Below are 19,036 nucleotides of genomic sequence, written 5' to 3' on the forward strand. Positions count from 1 at the left end.
TTTGGTACCCAAAGAGTGAAGCCCACATCCGCACTGCTAGTGCCAAGGCCTGGTGGGAGCATTCTTGGCTGATTTAGCAGGTCTAGTGCAGCCGGCTGCAGGCTACAGTGAGTTCCAGAATGAGTTCTGAGACTAGAGGGGAGTGTAAACGCTACTTAAGGACACTCAGAGTTAGAGCACATTCTGAAGGAGCCAAGAGCAGGCGTAAAGGGGACAGCCAGGAACATGGTCTAGCCAAGCATGGTCTACCCAGGTCATAACCAAAAAAAAAAAAAAAAAAAAAAAAAGCACAAAGCAAAAAACTCCAAAATAACCCCCAAACAACCAGGGCCAACTTTGTCAGAAGACAAGGAACCCAGAAGCAAATAACCTGAGTGCCTAGTGAACTCGGCAGGATTGCAACAAGTCATAACAGACTTTCCCTGGTTTGGAAATGAGGCAAGCTCAGAGGGTCAAAGGGTCATAACCAGGGAGCAACTCTATTTGCTGTCTGTTGCCAAGGAGCAGTCTGCCATCTTCTCCTGAGAGGGGTGGCGCTAGCCTTTCTTGTTACTTTTTCACTGCAAACAACCAAAAATGTCCTTGCTCCGGGCATCTTTCACATGGCCAGCTCATCCTGGGGGTTATTCCTGCCTTTACTAGGCATCCAGCCTTGGTTACGTGCCTCTCTTATTATCTGTATGTACTTTTTTTTTTAAGAGAAGTTTTTATTTGTCTTTTTTTTTTAAATTGAAATATAGTCAGTTACAATGTGTCAATCTCTGGTGCGCAGCACAATGTCCCAGTCATGCATATACATACATATATTTGTCTTCATATTCTTTTTCATTAAAGGTTTTTACAAGATATTGAATATAGTTCCCTATGCTGTACAGAAGAAACTTTTAAAAAATCTATTTTTATACATAGAAGCTAATGTTTGCAAATCTCAAATAAAACCCCCTGAGCTCATCAGAGAAGAACCTGGGTAGTCATACTGAAGTTCTGGGTGCCCCTCACTTTTTGAACTTGTTTAATTAAAAAAATTCTGTATTTCTTTTTGATTACATCATGCAGTCAACCATTTTCTCTGTTCCAATCCCACTGTTAGGTAACTAGTTTTTAGTTTATTGCTCATCCTTCCAGAGATTTCTAAACGCATTTTAATGAAGTACAAATAACTATTCTTTTGTCTTTCTTCTTTTTATTATTTTTTAAAATACAAATAGTAGTACACTTTTCTTTTTCATTGAACAATATTTCTTGGAGATCTTCCTTTGTCATTGCATATGCTACTGCTGTTCATTTATTCACTTGCTAAAGCTTTGAGTTTATTTATATCGATGAAGTTTCACACGGAATTGTATGCAAAATGTCAAAAGCACATCTTTCTGGTGATGAAGTACAAGACATAAAAATTTCAGGTAAAATATAGGACAATCAAGTGCTATTTGAAAAGCATTGGAAGATTCTTGTAACTTAAATTTCTTCATATTATTCTATTATAACAAATAACACACAAGAAACTAATAGCCAACTTCAACCATAGTAATGATATTTCTTGGTGCAATAGAAATGTATGACACAGAGTCTTGATAATGGGGCTTTAAAAAGTCATTCCCTGAGCCTGGGATGGTGGGAACATACATCTATATTAACCACAAACTGCTTTTCCCTCTTTGTATTGGATAGCTATTGCTGCATAACAAATCACACCCCCCCAAACTTGGCAGCTTAAACAAAAATGCATTTATCATTTTACAATTTCTGAGAGTCAGGAATTTGTGTTTCAGTGGGTGTTTCTGGTTCAGAGTCTCTCACGTAGTAGCTGTTAAGATGTCAGCAGGGGCTGGCAGGAGGCCTCAAACCCTCACTAGGAGTTTTCTCTACAGACTACCTGACTGTTCCCACCAAAGGGCAGCAGAACTCCCCCGGAGCACACACTCCAAGAGAAAGCAAGGAAGATGCCACAGTGTCTCCGATGACCTAGTCACCCACCATCACCCCCACCATATACTATTCATCAGAAGAGTCACTACGTCCAACCTATACTGAAGGGGAGAAAATCAAGGTCCATGTCTTGAGGGAAGACCATCAAAGAATTTGAGGGTATATTTTAAAACAACCATATACTACATGCTTTCCTGTCTCTACTAGCCTTTTGCTTTTTAGCTCAGATAATTTTACTTTAGTAAATTTCCAGATAATTTTACTTTATTTATTTATTTTTTTTTTTTACTTTAGTAAATTTCTCATGAGGGATCTCCTGGCTGTCACCACGAGAGGGGTTTAACACTCTGGGCATTCTCTTGTCACCACTGGGAAACTAATGTTCTAGACTAAACGCATCAGGACCTGTCTTCTGACTGCCATCCAATATTGACCCAAAAGTCCGGAGCCAAGCTATAAACCAACTGGTGAGCATCCTTATACACACAGATGTCCACAGGTGTCCTAGAAGTGGAATGGGTGGATTCATGGGCATTTAAAACTTTAATAGGCATTGTCAAATGGACCTCCGAAGTGTCATGTTCATTCAGCATCTGCGATGGCATTTTACTGGTGTTTACGAGTAGAGGGTGGGAAGTGAGGTCAGAAAGGTGGGAGATGGGTCAAAATGAGATGGGAAACAGTTTTAGCTGACACTGGCTGAATGCACCTAATCTTTATTTACGGCTAAATAGCATTCGCTGAAAGCCTGGACCATACTCTCATTAGGAAGTCTCCCACTGATGAATATTTGGGGCTGTTTCTAATCTTCAGCTAACGGCAGACAACGCTGCAGTGCTCCCTGGTTTATACTCCATGATCTGTGCTTTCTTGTAGATCCTGTGATGTAGATTTCTAGACGTCAAGTCCTAGGCCAAAGTGGATACTTTGATTTGTGGTTTTGCTCAGTACTATTATACCAATTGCCCTATACATGGTTTACTAATTTACACCTTACCAGCAATGCACTAAAGCACTTGCTTCTCAAAGTTTGCCAACACAGCATATTATCAAAACTTCATTTTGTTTATTTTTTGTTACTATCACGGGGTAAAAAAAAATTACAAGTTTTAATTTGTATCTCTCTCATTAATGGGTGAGATTAAGCATTTTTTCCTGTTTATTTATAAGCTATTTTCATTTCCTTTCCTGTGAACCACTTGTCACATCCTTTGCACATTTTTCTATTGAGTTGTTGGTCATTTTTATATTGATTTGTAGGAGCTCTTTATTTATTAGAGAGCTTAGCTCTTTGTCTGTTATATGAATTGGAAATATTTTTCCCAGTTTGTCAGTTTTTTTTTCACTTAGCTTATTATGGTGATCATTATTTTTTTGACAAGTGGTAGTCTTTAAATTTTTTTAAAATGTAGTTTAATTAATAATTTATTAATCTTTTTTGATGATTTCTAGACTTTGAATACAGTGAGAAAGGTAATGAAAGAAAAGCAATAAGCGGATTATCTCATTTTATCTAACACTCATAAAATTTTAGGTCTTACAATTAAATTCCATTTGGAATTTATCTAGACTTATAGTAGCCAAATTTATTTTTTCCTAGATTGCTTACCAGTTGCCCCCAAATCACTTACTAAACAGTTCATCTTTCCTTCGCTTATGTGAGACATCACATTTATCAAAAACTAAAGTTCTTTATGTATTTAGGTCGACCTGTGGACGTTCTGTTATGTCTGATCCATCTTCCGTCTAAATGTGTGCCACATCATTTTCATTCCTGAGGCCTCCCACCACATTTCCCCTCTAGAACAGCTAGTTCCCCTCACTGCTCTTGTTTTTTCAGGGTTTTCTTGTCCAATTCGGTATTTTAATTGGGATGCCATTATCCTCATAAATGAATGTAGGGAGGATGGACATTTTTACGTTGTTGCGTCTCAAGTGTTTTGAAGTTTTCTCCATAGAGGTCCCATAAAATCTTGTTCTGTTTATTACTAGGGATTTAAAGTTGTCTTGGGTGCGCCCGTAATGGGCTCTTTTCATCCTTACACTTTCTATCTGGTTGTTTGTCCCATTACTCATCTACAGGGCCAAAGGGCCAAACTCAAATGATCTCTTAATTGATCGTCTCTCCACGCCCACAGATGTGTGCTTCTCTGACACAAGCCTTAGGATGACGTGGTCACTTTCTCTTGTGTCCCTGTAACCTTCACCACTAAGCTGTTTCTCCTTATTGGTCCAATAACCTCAGTCCTCACTATTTCCTTCACCTCTTCGGCAATGAAACTGCTCTAAAGAAGGTCAAAGATTTCACAGGGGACCGAAGTTTAGCTTCAAGAGGCAGCCAGCGGTAGTCAAGAATATCCCATGGCTCTTGTGTGTTCCCTCTGGCGTTTGCTGGCACTGTCATCTCTACAAAGCAGGATTCATCTCTGGCCTCGCTCTGCTGGGAACCCAGCTACCCTCCTCCCCGCCTCTGCTTCAGCCTCAACCTAATGCTCTTTTTTCTACCCGCCAGGCTCACCAACTGCCACATATTACATCTCTTTTCACATTGGGGTTCCATCCACTTCTTCTTCTTCTATTTGGAACAATTACTTAAATATCACCTCCAAAAGCATGCTTCTTCAGATGCTAGAATGTGTTACATTCAGCAGGAAAAGGGCCCGATAATCAGCTATGCTGGGAGACAGCCCATGTTATGTGCCACTTGTAAGGTCCCAGTGTGTGCTAGCACTTTCAAGACTGAGAAGTTCTGGAGTAAAGCATGATGCAATTCACCAATGGATCTGACCACAGAAGCCCATTTAACACCCCGCACTACTCGCATTCTGTGGATCACATTTTGCGGGAAGCAGGCTCAAGACAATAAGCACCCAAGCCTGCCTGAGCCACTCTGCTGGGGACCCCTGTGTTAACAGTTAGCTACCTGTGCCTTTAGCCTTTATGTCAAGTATGGACTATGACCTGGGAGAGAGCGTTTAAATTAAAACTTGCTTATTTACCCTGAGGACAACCTCATAATTTGCAGGGCCTAGTTTCATTCCCAGTGAAAAAAAAAGAAAAAAAAAAAAGAGACCCTGCCTTGGGGCAGGGCAGTCAGTCCCTCTTTCCCAAAGGCGTGCTGCCCCAACCCACAGCAGACAGGTGACTCCAAGGGGTTGCAACCTCCATGCCACAGTGCACACCCAGCTGGTACCTGGATAAGGGTGAGCAAGGGGCCCCCAGTGGAGACACCCACCAAATGTGCCACCAGAGGTGAGAACCAGAGGGATCTGCTCAGACACACAAGGCAAGGGGGAGGCACTGCTCCCTCCTGCAGGGTCCCCAGTGATCTGAGGTGCACATGCCGGCTGGCCTCCCTGCTGGGGAGAAGGAAAAGGACAGGAGAGGTTCCTCTTCCTCATTAGAGGGATGGAAGCTTCTATGTGGGAAAGAGGAAAAAGCTAGGAAAGAAGCTAGAACTACATAAGGAGGCAGAGGGTACCAACTGGAGAAATGCGAGCCTTCCTGCCCGGAGCTGTGACAGGCATGGGGCTGTCCCTGCAAGTGAAGGTGAACCTGTTCGGAGGAGCAGCCACCAGAGCCGGCAGACAGAGGACCCCGCAGCCCTAGTGTGTGCGTGCGACAGGATGCCCCCCACCCCCGCGCCGGCTCCGCCTCGGCCACGCCCACGAGGATCGCACCCAGGAGGACACAGCGCACCCTGGCGGTCAGCGGCTCCCCGCGGGTAACGCGGGACTTGTGACTTAACCCACCAGCTTGCTTCCCGGGACAAGTTCCCTAAGCCTCACCCAAAGAACTAGCAACTCTCCCCTCCTCCTGATATAAGTGCAAACAAGAGACCCCATCAGAAGAGACCTGGAACACACCTCCCGTGTATGCGGAAGTCCCCACTGTGGCTGCACAGGGGAGGTTTGCCCTTGCACCTGACCTTCACTCTGAGTGGGGGGTCCCTGCCTCCGGAAGGGCAGCGGGTGGGGGAAGACATCGTGTTCACCTAAGCTGCAGCAAAGAACAGAGTTTGGTTTCTGGGCTGTGATGTGATGCTTCTGGCGGGAACAGACCAGCATGGCAGGCCTCAGCATCTGATCAGGAACAGAAGCACGTGGGACAACCATCAGTGTCTTCTGAAGACAGAGTTCCTCGTGAATCTCGTTTTCTGTGTGGCACTTCCCCTGTGGTTTTTTGTTTTAACTAGAAGAAAGTATTTCTCTGCTAAACACCCCCAAACCAAAAACTAACCAGCCAACCAACCAACCAACTAACCAACCAACCAATAGACAAAGCAACTCATCAGACAGCCAAGGTTAAAACTCTTGCTATATTTCTCTCCCTCTCCGTCCGTCTCTTTCTCTTTTTTGTTTCCAGCAGGTCGCACCCACTATGCCAGCACACTCAGCCTTGGATCTGCTTAGTGCCTGCACTCCACCCATATGGTTCCACACCTTGGTTTCCAGCCCCATGGACTCTGCCAAGTCTTGGACTTAGATGTGGTTTTCCATCCTTCGAGGCCGTCACATCCTGCCATGGTCTGTCACTTCTCCTGTGCCTCTCCACCCCCAGCTCCTCAGACAGTGCACCATCTCCCTTGCCCCTCACCTCTACCACCTGCCTTGACCACACCTGGCACCCAACAAAGGCTCCCGGTCCCCAGAGCCACCAAAACATTCTGTCCTGCTGTCCTTGCCGCTTCTGAGTGATTTCCTATTCACACTGTAACCCATCCTATTGGCTGTTTTTGTCCTATGTGTGGTTTTTGTTAATGCTGGGTCTCCCGGCAGCTCAGTGCATAAAAGGACCTGAGTTGAGTTATAAATGACTGCGCTGTCAGCGGCCCGTAACACCACAGTCCTGGAATATTATTTGCATAAAAGGAATTCATGTACTTAGAAGGGGAAAAGTCAGTACGGACCAAGGTACCAGGGAGATACCTGGGTGGGAAATACATTCCGCATCTGCTCTTGGAGTCTGGCAGCTCCAGGCAGTTTTCCACTTTCTGAATCAGTCACTGTTGCCTTCATTAGCCTTCTCTATCTGGGCTGATATGATTTTTCTCCTGTAGTGAGAAAAGTCCTGATTCTCAAAGGAGGGAGATGGTGGAGGCAGCGGTGGAAGTCTGGGGAGGGGCTGGAGCGGACGCTGACCGAGACCCCGCAGGTGTCCTGGTGGGCTGGAAGGCTGGTCAGGCGCACGTCCTTCAGGAGAAAGTCAGGGTTCTGACACCTCCCCAGGCCAGGACAGACAGAGGCTCCTTGAGGACCTGCTGCTTCTCTGGTAGAATCCCCTTCCAGGAGCCAGTCCTCCTCTGCCTCCTAACCCCAAGCCTCCTGCCTGCCTTTTGCAGCCCAGAAACCCCTCCTTCTGACAGAGGTGAGCTTGCCGCCCCCCCCACTCCCACACCACATTTGCTCTGGATGTTGTGTATTTTCCGAAGGTGGTGACAACAAAACCTCCCATCCCACGAGCTCTTCCCCCAACTGAGAGATGGGGTCCCTGTTCTCCCTGAAACTGGGCAGGCTGGTGACTGTCTTGATGGAAGAAGTCCAGCGAAAATGTCACTGGAGGCTTCAGAGGTGAGGTCCTGAAAGGAACGAGGCCTCTCTCCATGGGGACACTCGCCACTGGGGCACTGAGCCGTCAGGAAAGCAGTCTGCCTCCCTCGGGCCACCGTGCTGTGAGGACGCCTCACCACCCGAGGAGGCCACAGCAGGTGACAGCCAGCGTCAACCACCAGACACGGTAGGGAGACCCCCCAATATGACTGTAGCCCCAGCTGTCGAGTTACCCCACCCAGCATATCTTCCCAGCGGAGGCTCCGGGCGTGGCAGAGCAGGGAGAGCGCATCCCTGATGCCCCGTCGGAATCCCCACCCCCCACCCAGAGTCCCAGAGGACAACGACGTGGGTGTTGACGCCGTTAGGTGTGGGGGTGGCCTGTTAAATGGTAACGTATCGGGAACAGACGTAAAATCTCAAACCCCACAGCAGGTTAAAATGTCCACAAGTCAGTTAAGACCCTAAATGCACGAGTCCTCTAAACGCCTTTCTTCTGGGGTGCAGTGAGCAGGTAGTTTTAAAATAATGCAAAATTCTACCAATGAAAAGGCCGAACTGGCCTTTCATGAGGATGGGCTTTTACTCTGGCTTCAACCAGACGCGCAAAGGGGCCTCCGTGGAACTGGAGTCAGCTCATTTCAGAACTAACGGCCAAAAAAAAGTCTGGAAGTCCAACACTTATTTTTTTTCTAAAACTTTTCATAATGTAAGAGGTCTTTGTGAATTGAGTCTGTTTATCCTTCCGGCTGGGAGGGGAACCGCCTGCTGTGAGGATGGACTGTCTTTCCCAGGGCCGGCCCCTTGAAGGACGCCTTCTGCAGGCTGGTCTCAGCATCCCGCTCGGGCAGTGAGCGCGAGGATGGCAATACCAACGCCGCCCCCGTGATAGCTTCTCCCCAGCCCGCCTGCCCGCCTCCTACCAGCACCGTCCTGCGCCAGGCCCTGGGCTGGCTGCTGGGGATGTGCAGGTGAGACCCCGTCCGTGTGTTTAGAAGTTGGCATTATCTGTCCAGGCTCACTGTCACAATTCTCCTTCTGTTCAGAATTAAAAGCAAAAAAGCCACATGGGAGCTTTTGGGTAGTGGGATGCCCAAGCGCTCGTGGTGGAGAGCGTAGGTTTTCAGAGGGGCTCCCGCCCTGTGGGTTGGGGTGGGGATGGGGTCTGCACTAAGTGGCGTATTAGCTGAGCGTCAGAGTCCTGATTCAGATGCTCAGCACAACAGAAGTTCAGTCTGATTCGCGTTGTTGGAAGACACGTAGTGGTCACCCACTTGGCGACTCTCCTTCTGTTTGTGGTTCCGCTACTTTGGGAACCTGGGGGCCCTGTGTGGGCAGTCGGGGGAGCAGGAAAGAGGAGGGTGGGGAGTGCCCGTCTGGTCCTTATCTGCCTTGGCCGACACATACCACTTAGAGGGGGAAGTCACCTGGCCCAACTTAGACGCCAAGGACGGCTGGGAGATGTAGTCGGTGACTGGACTGTCTGTCCCGGCAGCAGCCCCGCACTGCGGTAGGAGGAGCGGGGACCTCTGTCCTGGATCTCCCCATCTCTGCTGCAGGAGGTTCCCAAGTCCTCCATGGTGCCAGCCTGCCATGGGATGCCAGGGTCTGGGCCCCCCACCCCCACCCAAGAGCTGGAGGTTTGGCCAAGAAGCTCACACAGCTCCACCCCTCCTCTCCAGGGAAGATCCATGAAGCCTCACAAGTGGCCCCAGAAAGGATCCTGTAAAATGCATGTCTCTCAGTCCAGGCTGTCAGTTCCCTCTGCTCCTGACATGGGAGGAAACATCTTCAGCAAGAAACAAGGGCTCCCTCCTAGCTGGGCTTAAACACACCGACCTCATCTACCTTTCATAAAACCGAACACTTGAAAAATAACCAAGAGCATTTAAAAGACCCAATCCTCCCAACTCTCATCATAATAAAATATTCACAAGCTGTCTGTGCTCTGTCGGTGGAGCACACGACGTCTATTACTGAAAACACTGACTTCCATTTCCTCCTCCTCCAGAGAAACACACAGCAAAATACTCCATATAATGGTTCTAACGAGATGTTCCTGTAATGAAGGTACTTTAGTTTCCAGGGCTTTTAATTTATTTTAAGTTATAAATTAATAACGCAGGTACGATCGTGAGTAACTCATTCAATGTAAGTGTCAGAAAGTCGGGCACTTCGACAAGAGAAGAGTGTCAGGACCGTGATGTGCTCCTAGAAGTTCCATTAAGTGCGTAAACCCCTTTGCTTTCTCCCTTCTTAAAGGAGAAAACAGCTGAAGAGGTAAATGTAATAACTCTAATTTTATTTTTTTCACTTTAAAAAAATTGAAGTATAGTCAGTTTACAATGTGTCCATTTCTGGTGCACAAACACAGTGTTTCAGTTGTCCACAGACATACATATATTTGTCTTCATATTCTTTTTCTTTTAAAAACTTTTTTTTTCATGGAGGGGAGGTCATTTTAGGCTTATTTACTTGTTTATTTCCTTCATGTTCTTTTTCATTATAGGCCGTTATAAGGCATTGAACACAGTTCCCTGTGCTGTACAGTAGGTCCTTGTCGTTCATCTCTTTTATATACAGTAGTGTGTATCTGCTAATCTTCCTCTAATTCTTTTCTGAAAGTCCAGGAAGCATGAGAAGAGGATTTGTACAAACATCCAAAAAGGCAATCAGACTTGTCATCTTTTGTGATGAACTCAACAAGCTGATGTGGGATGTGGCCATCAAACCAATGTGTACTTGCGGTGACTGAGAGCCGGCCAGGACCAGGCACACTGGCTTTACGGCCTGGGGAGCCCACTACTGCCGGGGTCTCTCTTAGAATGTGATGGCCCAGTCTGGGAAACGCATCTGTAGTTTCCCAGGGCCCCTCAGCTGGAGACCTCCCCACGCCTCTCAGGCCCAGCCCTGGGTGGTGGGCAGAGGGGATGGGTGATGGGGGGAGGGGATGGGTGGTGGGCAGAGGGGATGGGTGATGGGGGAGGGGAGGGTTGGCCTGAGGGGCCTGGTCAGCTCTGGCTTCTGCTTAAAGTAGATAAAATGTGTTTCAGTGAAAGGAGGACTGACTCTCTGAAACGCTCAGCATAGACACCGGCTATATAAGAGAATTTGGTTTGGTTTTGCTTTAAAGCAGGTATAATGACTGCTTTCCCCACAGGCTCCCGGTCCCTCAGCTGAGGAAGGCCCATGTGCAACGTGATACAATGAAATAACGTAGCAGAGAATCTAAGTGCCAAAAGGTGCCTTACTCTGTGGCTCAGCTAGAAGTGAAGTAGCTCAGAGAAATACGGTACGTGCGGCAAGGCTGTATTCAGGCAGAGACTGTAAATGAACAGCTTCCACCACAGGAATCACTGTTCCAGCAGCAGGGGGAGCGGTGACCACTGTTAACGCAGCAGGGACTAATGGCCAAGTTCAGACAAGCACCCCAAACCCTGCAGCCTGTCTGCGGAAACAGGCACTATCGGCCCTATTAAATATGAGATCACCGAAGCGAAAGGAGTGCTTGCTTATAAATAACTTGCCCAAAGTCACACACAGATGGTAAGTGGTTGATCTAGAACCTGAAGCAGCCTGACTCCAATGCCTGGGGTCCCTTCCCTCCGCCACGTGGCCTCGCTCCTCTCTGCATCCTGGGTGCCTGGTGCAGGCAGGACCCTGGCACGTGGGCAGATGCTGCAGGGACAGGAGGTGTGGTCAGGGCTGTGGAATCCAGGATAATGGCCGCTCCCGTGGACGGGGTGGCCACTCCAGCTCAGCTACGAGTCGTACGCAATCTATGGTGGTGCCAGCGGAAGAAAAATAACTCAACAAGGTGCGTCTGCCTCAGTGTTCTGCATGGCACTAGCATTTCCACCCCCATTCTCTTTTCTAGCCTTCAAAAACCCAAAACGAACATCAAGAGCCTGATGGGACATTGCTTTCTAGGCAAGTGGATCACCCTGCATCTCTGCCTCGCTCTCAGAATGACATGACAGTGGCACATACCACATGAGTTGTCTGCCCTTTTCCTGTCAAACTTGTCTCAAAGCTCACCTCTGCGAAGAAATGCTCCCTTCCCAACAGCCCAAAATAATGACAAGGTGTGAAGCTGCCCTCTTTGCTGTGGGCTCCACATCAGCTACCTAACTTACCCGAAGCTTCATGAGGAGAAAGACTCAGTCATGTGTGGTTGCAATGTTCTCCATCACTATCACCACCATCATCACCATCACCATCAGTACAATTCTCATCACTATCATCACCATAATCACCACCACCACAATGACCACCACCATCATCATCACCATCATCTTACCCTCTTCACCATAACTATCGTCACCACCACCATCGGTACCATCCTCATCACTATCACCACCATCACCATCATTATCATCACCATTCTCATCACTTTCACCATCATCACCATCCTTATCACCATCACCACCACCATCATCATTGCCATCATCACCATGACCATCAGATTCATCACCACCTTCATCTTATGATTTGCAGAGAGCAGGAACCAGGGTTTGCATCAGTTTTGGGATTCATGTTTGGAGTTAACCAAAGATAGGAAATCTCTGGGCCAAGGGGCTTTGTATACACTGTCACATTTAATTCTGTTCTGTTCAAACACAAGATCTCTGCAGGGACTGAGAGGGCCTGGAAGAAGGGAAATGTCAATTGCAACCGTCAGAGGTAGGTATTAGGGTCCCTATTTTATAGATAAGGAGTGAGGCTTAGAGCTTTTGGTGACTAACCTATGGCAATATAGCCAAGTAAGGGTAAGCCTGCGTTCTTATCATTTCACCACAGTGCCCCAAGCATGGGCTAGTCGCGTTCCCCTAAGTCCACCCCACCTGGGCACTGCCTCCGTGCTCCTCCTTGTGAGGAAAGAGTGTTGATCATTTCTTCCCGCCTAGCGCTTCTGGAGAGGTCTGGGACTGAAGTGAACAAAGGTCTCCTGCCTCTTTTCTGCGGCCTCTATGATAGTGTGGTTGATTTGGATTAGAGAAATGTTGATTTTTTTTCCATTTTTGAGATTTCTAGGCATCTTGATTTCTATTCATCCTGCTAGTCTTGATTCTCTGATTAGGAAGCACACAGAGAGTAAGAACTGGCTGGACACTAGCTGGTGGGAGGGCTGGGGTCTGGGCCTCCTGGTCACATCAGCAGTGTGCGCTCTTCCTACACCTGCCTCTCTGCGCCTTCCTGCACACGGAGCACAGGAGCCCTGCTTCCCCGCCTGACCTGTGCGATGTGCACTGCCCCTCAAGACCCACCGGCCGAAGCATCCCCCTCTGGGATCTGGGGACCTTCTATGCCACTGTGACCCCGATCTTGCAAATGTTCACAGGGATCCTGCTGCTTCGTGCTAAAACAGTTACTAAATCTCTTGTTAATAAGCCCAGCCTAGGGTTCCTTGACCCTCAAAGAGCCATAATCACACTGACATGGCAATTAGTTAAACAGCTGGCATTCTCAAAGACCAAAATCATGAGCATTGGAATGGACGTTTGGCAAAATTTCAGTGAAACTGCCCGGGGAAACAATTTTGCTGCAGCTGAATTAGACATGCTCTGAAATGATAAAGGTAAGTAGCATAGCTTCCTTAAACTGCCGGACTTCAAAGATACCTGTTCAAGGGTTAACAGAGACCTCAGATACTGGGGGATGAACGGTGGCTGAAGCACATGAGAAACAGAAGAGGTCGGCAGCTAATACAACATGTCCTATTTGCCTGTGTGAAAGCTGAAAAATCACTTGTGGAATGTTCTGGACTCGTCTCTGCGGGTGCCTGGCTGCCACTGAATTTCCCTGGGATGAGGTGCCCCGCAGTTGTTTACCTGGGACGTGGGGGTGCGGTGGCGGTGATATCCGAGGGGAACAAATGAGCCAAACTACGAACGCCATGACGACAGGACAGAGCAGTGGGGATCTGGCGTGCGTGTGTGAGGTGCGTGTGTCTGGGGCATGGGGGTGATGTGTTGCGGGAGACTGAGGTATCCTTGAGTATTTCAAATGCTGTCTTTAAACAGGCAGAGACCATCTAAACCTCTGTCAGCCACCCCCCTCTCACTTCTCCCTTTGCTGATTCTGGGACTCGTTGTGTCTTCCTCCTTGGATTCAGAGCACTGACTACGTGCTATCCTGTGGCTGTACCATCTGTTCTGCTGCTCAGACGGCTATGTGCGTGTGTGTGTGTGTGTGTGTGTGCGCGTGTGTGCGTACAGGGGAAAGTACTTTGTCTCAGCAGCAGGCCTGACCAAAATCTCCTCGTGTAAAGATGTTCATACGTCACTGCTGTTATTTACCCCCAGGCAGGAGACATGGGCCCAATTAGAAACTGCAGTTTCCAAATATTTTGCCCATTTCACCTAAACCAGCTACAAAAAACAACAACAACAACACCTTCAAGTGCAAGGGCTCCAGATGTTGCTTTTTGAGGTTGATGAGTCTCAGAATTAAGACTGGAAACAAGATGGCTACACATTAGGAGGCAGGGGGAGGGCAAAGGGACTGCTGAGTGCGGGACATTCTGCCCCTTCCTCCGCCGCTGGGCCTCGAGCTCGCGGCCAGGCAGGGCTCTTGGGCCCCACAGAGCCATGCTGGTCAGACTGCCCGGCTGCTGGACTCCTGTGTCCTAGACTGCAAGGGTGGCTGAACCCCGGGGTGCTGGATATCCCAAGGGCAGGAATGTGCTCAGAACCTCCCCTCCCCAGCACCCAGCCATGCGTGGTCAGAGCAGACAGTCACGAGTGAACATCGCTGTAGGAATGGGTAAGAAAGGAGTGAGCCAGTGAGCAACCTGGGCCAACCAGCCGTTTGAGGCCGCACAGGTCCCTCCAGACAGTCAGGGCCCCTGCTGGACATCAGTGCCTCCCGCCCAGCATGCCACCCTGCAGCCTTGTGCCATCTTGCTCCACAGCCCCCAGCACCATCTGACGTGGTGTATTTTACTTCTTTGTTTCCCCACTGAAAGCTAAGCTCCTTGAAGACAGGGATTTTTCCTTGTTTTGGTCACTGCTGTGTCCCCAGCACCTAGAACAGCGCCCGACACACAGAGAACCGTTGGCAGACTTTGTGGAATGAGTGAAGGGCTGTCTCTATCTCTCTAGGATGGAGGCCCCCTGTGGCCTTGCTTCCTGAGCGCCCTCACCCTCCGAAGCACTGCTGATGGCAGCAACGGGCCAGAGCACGTGCAGGGCTCAGGGATGAAAGGGAAAGCTTGCATCAGGTAGGAGGCCTGACAGCGCCAGGATGGCAGGGATGTGCCAGGGCATCCTTAATTAGGGCGACCTTGGCGATGCCCCTGCATTTACACTGGGCCTGAAAAACATGTACCAGCCTTTCCCGGAATGGAGACTCCCCCTTACTTCCCAAATGCCTGAGTTTGGTGTTAAAATGACCAATGAAATGCTCTTCACCAGCACGAGTCTGCTTTCAGCTGAAGAAGAAGCTGACGATTCCAGTCAAGAGACCCGGCCTTGTAACACTTCAAGGTTTACACTCAAACCAAAGAAACAAACAGAAAATCAAAATGCTGAGTCATTCTACCTCCAGTGTGAAGCAGGCCCGTGTTCTGTAACCTGTTATGTAATTCACACTCTGACTCCTCGTTTTGAAAGCAGCTCTGCTCACATCAGTCCTCGGTTCAACAAGTTTTAGAGTTTACTCCCCTGGCCTGGGGAATAAAGCTCCGGCCCCTTGACCCAGCATGCAGAGGCCTTTCCATCCCGGCCTCTGAATACTGAGTCCTGATACCTACTTGGCCCTGACCTTGCACCCCAGCTGCAGCCCAGCCCGTCTGCCCCTCTCTCCTGCTGCCTCCCCACACCCCACTCTGGTTTTCATAATGGTCTCTCTCCCACTTGGATGCTGGGGACAACATCAGTGTCACCACACCGGCCCACATGCCGGACACCTAGACATCGAGCTTGTTCGACTGGCCTGGCCTCCACTGGCGCTCCATCCTGTCCTCGACCAAGAGCCATAGTGGTATTTCTAAAGATCCAGTCTGATGGCTTCTCTGCCCTCCCACAACAGTCACACAAGAACCCACACCTCTCAGCACGGTGTGGGAGGGCCACAGGGTCCATTTCTGCCCACCACCAGGAGGACCAGCAGTTTGTCTTCAAAGAGGCTGCTCCTTGGTCATTTCCTCCAAGAACCTTTCCACCTGCCCCAGGACCTGCACACCTGGGCTTCTCCCCAGGCCCCCTGCACACACACTCCCCCCACTGGACTATCTGACTCCCTTGCTGGGATGCAGGCTCCTTAAGGATGGGGACCATTTATGACTGTATCCCTGTGGAGATGTGCAATAACCATTTCCAGAAAGAACAACCCTCCAGAGTGTGACTGCTCTGCTCCTCGGTTAGACCTTGAATGTTACAGGTGCAGGACCCCGTCCAGAGCCTGCCTGTCTGGGCCTTGTAGGACGGCAGACGGAAGGCACCAAAGCCGCCCTTTCCCCTGTCTCGGCTCAGAACGTCTGTTGGCGTTTCTGAGGCAGAATCAACGGGCTAGCTTCCAGGAGCCAGGGACTACAATAGGCAGAGGAAAACATCCGTCACCACTGCCTCGTTCGCTTTTTTGGCAGCCGCGTGAGAGCAGAAGGTCCCAGTGTTTGCTCACGAAAAGAGGTCACTACTAACAGGAATTCCTGACAGAACTTCCGACAAGGCGGCAAGTGCCCCAGATCCACTCTGGCTGCTTGTGCTGGTCCGGGCAGGCCCCTGGGATCCGAAGAGCCGTCCTCCTCCTGAGACCAGAGGCGCTGGGAGGCTGTGTGCCGTCCCTCCAGGGCCACGGACCCGATACGGCCTCCTCTGTGCGCCTCCTCCAGGTGCCCGGCTTGGCAGGAGGCTCCTGGGAGCTGAACCCCCTTTCAGGTCACACCTGCGGCTTCCACAGCCCCCACACGCACCTCCGTGGCCAGAGCCCTCCCCGAGTCCTGCGTGCGGCTGCCTCCCCAGGGGCATCCCTGCGGCCAGCTGTCTGCGAGAAACAGGGAAGGTCAGGGTGGGGTGTCGACTGTCTGGGGAGAGAGGGGTGCTCACTTTATTTCCAGACATTTGGGGTTGCTCACGAGGGACTGAGGCTGAAACCCAGGACAGCTGGGCTGGCAGGTTTTCACATCCACACTCTGGTTCCTGACAACAGTACCCGATCCCAGGAAGCCCTGATCACTCCAGGATGCCTCGTACAGCCGGCACGCCTGCGGGGTGATTTCTCCCGCACAGAACACCTGCGCGGCACTGCGGGGGGCTGGCACTCCCTGCAAGACCCGCTCCTGCAGTTTAAACAGGCCACCAGCAGGTGGCCGATGAACTAAGCACGGGCTACCTCATAGCCCACAGAGGAGATCACGCTCCGGGGGTGGTTCCTGGCATTCCTCTGGCATCTCACAGCTTTTAGGACACCTGCACGTACGGTATTTCATCTGATTACACAACCATCTTTTGTGCAAGCCAGGGCGTGTGTCATCACCTTCCGTTTACAAACAAGCACGTGAGGCTCTCAGAGGTGAAAAGACTTGCCCACAGAGCCTCCCCTCCCCCGCAGGTGGCAGAGGACCAGGGCTCCAACATCCTTGGGGCCCAAAGTGAGTCAGTCCCTCGTCAGCTGCACATGGGAGGATGGGTCCCGGTTTCTCCATTGGGTCAGATCAGCAACATTTTAAGATGTGGAGCTGAGACTCGGCAACTCCAGGGCAGGTACAGTCCAAGAGCAGCCCGTGGGCCAGCAGTGCCAGCATCTCCTGGAAGCTCATTAGGAAAGCAGAATCTCAGGTCAACTCAGACCTACGGAGTCAGTGTCAGCCCTTTGACAAGATCCTGGAGACTCGGAGAGTTTGAGAAGCCCTGTGTCCCCGCCTCTGCGGTGGCTGACTTTTCCAGCTCCAAGTGGAGGAAGCAGCCTCAGTGGGGAGGGCTCAGAGAAAAGAACCTTCCACCCGATTGCTTCCTGATAACCGCAGGAAATGTGGGCTTATCTGTCCAGCTTCCTTCTCTGAAAACGGCCCCAACCCCTCTCCCTTCATCCCCAGCTCCCTGCGGAAACACTCTTAACCTAGAGACACACCTTCTCAGTTGACTAAAGGTCTTTTCCTCTCCGGCATTCACTTCAATAAAAGCACAAACATGGAAGATGTGATTTTAGTTTGCCTCGATGTCTGGGCATCCTAAAGTCTGTTTTACAGGACTCCCAATTCGGTAGGGGATTAAGAGGTACCAACTATTAGGTATGAAAAAAGCTACAAGATACAACATGGGGAATAGCGCCAATGCTTTACAATAACTATAAATGGAGCATAAACCCTTTAAAAGTTGTGGACCACTATACCGCACACCTGTAACTTACATAATATTGTACAACAACAACTATATTTCAATTAAAAAAAAAGCCTCTTCCAAAAAAAGAAAAAAGAATTCCCAATTTGAGTTGTGACAAGGAGTTGTAACTTCCTACATAAAGTCTGTGATGTGAACACTGGCCTCTCCCTTTTTTGAGAAAGCAAGTCCCTTCAACCCTCCAATGGTGTGCAGGGCTGAAACGACACACCCAGTTACGGCTCTGTGTAGCCACAGGGAGCACACAGTTTACAATCGGATTTCTTTAGGGAGTAAGCTAAGCTTTATTATAGAAATTGGGCGAGGTTTTAACTGGCTTCTCTAATCAAGCCGTGCTGATCCCCACTACGCCCCACCGTTCTCCATCTGATGCAGCCGTCACCAGATTCCTCTCATGATTCTTCCCAGAGACTTCTCACAGGAAGACAATGAGCTGGAATCAAGGTGTGATGTCTTTCGTGTTTAATCTGCTTCCTTGACTTTGCATTTTTTTCCTCCCTTGACCTTTTAACTACCACCGAGCTCGGCTCCTCTGGTGGTGTTCTCGGCACGCTTGGTTAACGGTGCCGGGCCTGCCCTAAGTGGCCAGCGGGGCCTGTCTGGCCCCAGGGTGGGCGTCGTCATGCTGAGGACACACGTTCAGGGCAGCAGCCCGGGAGGCCCTCTCTCAGGCTGCACGGTTGGCAGATGCAAGGATAGAACATTTCGTCTTCCCTCCAGTAAATCTCCCATTGAGAAAGGGCGCTCACTTCTGTTAGCCCCTTTTTAGAGGCAGAGGCATAATATTCTACTCAGTTCAAAGAAAGGCAAACTCGTAATTACAAAATGAATACACTCAGGGCTACTTTACTGTTAAATACATCATTACTGAATACTTGCTTTTCCGTATGACTAAAAGCAGGCCATTATTCCTCTCTTGCTTTGGGACAACCCACGGCCCTCTCAAAGTTTCTAAACTTATTTGTTTGCGTTGCGACAGAGTCATAACTCAGTCTGCTTTCAGGTGCTGTTCAGAAGAGGCACGGTAAGTGGTTTCTAGTGATTTCCGGCTGGTCCACGAAGCCATGGGTTTAAGGCAACACTGAGAACTGCCCAGGCCTGGGTTCCAGGTCTGGGCTCCAGGCTCCCACATGCTGTGCTTCCAGAATCTGCTCTGAGTCCTTTCCGCTGAGACATGTGACGCTGACCTTGTGACTCAACCCAAGCTGCATCAGTGCC

At 49.5% G+C, this 19,036-nt stretch overlaps 1 protein-coding gene across 5 annotated transcripts in view; it reads right to left on the reverse strand.

The window, feature by feature from the left end:
* Positions 1-19,036, reverse strand: part of SLC35F3 (solute carrier family 35 member F3) — a 230,085-nt gene that overhangs the window by 47,311 nt on the left and 163,738 nt on the right. The window lies entirely within an intron of this gene.

The sequence above is a fragment of the Vicugna pacos genome, chromosome 11 (genome assembly GCF_048564905.1).
Source record: "Vicugna pacos chromosome 11, VicPac4, whole genome shotgun sequence".
NCBI lineage: Eukaryota > Metazoa > Chordata > Mammalia > Artiodactyla > Camelidae > Vicugna > Vicugna pacos.